Raw genomic sequence first — 765 nt, forward strand, 5'->3', positions numbered from 1 at the left:
TATTAGTTAACTTCTTTCTCTCCTGTTTATTGCCCTCTTGACGCCGCTCTCCCATTCTCTGCTGTTTTTTCAGCTCTCGGTTATTGGTTTAATTTTCTTTATCATTCTCTGAGATGCGAATGCGAATCAACTACGTAAGGGAATAATGTCTTAAATATTTTCACAGGTCGAACAACCTGTCGTGGGCGCCCAAACCTTGCCTCGTGATTTGCCAAATACTTTATTAGACTCAGCCCGACGCAGCGTTTCACAGCTTAAGACGATGCATTATGATACTGTTGATAATGTCTACAGTGCGAAAGTAACCCCGTACCTGTTTCTCGCGTAGCAAATTAACGGTTTATGAAGAGGGGCTGGAAATAATAGGAGGATCGCCGCATGGCAACACCGAGCGCGGGCAACCAGAGGTATTTCTTATATTTGCTTTTCGCCGAAGGAAATTTTGGCTCATAATTTACGACAGGTTCAGAGCGCGGTGAAGGGGAGCGAGGGGGGGAGAGGGAAGGGGAGAAATTTGAGGGAAGGAGGAGGAGGAGGAGGAGGAGGGGAAGGGGAGAATAAGAGGGAAGGAGGAGGAGGAGGAGGAGGAGGAAGGGAAGGGGAGAATAAGAGGGAAGGAGGAGGAGGAAGGGAAGGGGAGAATAAAAGGGGAGGAAGAGGAGGAAGGGAAGGGGAGAATAAGAGGGAAGGAGGGGGGAGGAAGAGGAAGGGAAGGGGAGGGGAAGGGGAGAATGAGAGGGAAGGAGAACGAGGGGAAGGGGAAGA

Source organism: Penaeus chinensis, chromosome 28 (genome assembly GCF_019202785.1).
Source record: "Penaeus chinensis breed Huanghai No. 1 chromosome 28, ASM1920278v2, whole genome shotgun sequence".
NCBI lineage: Eukaryota > Metazoa > Arthropoda > Malacostraca > Decapoda > Penaeidae > Penaeus > Penaeus chinensis.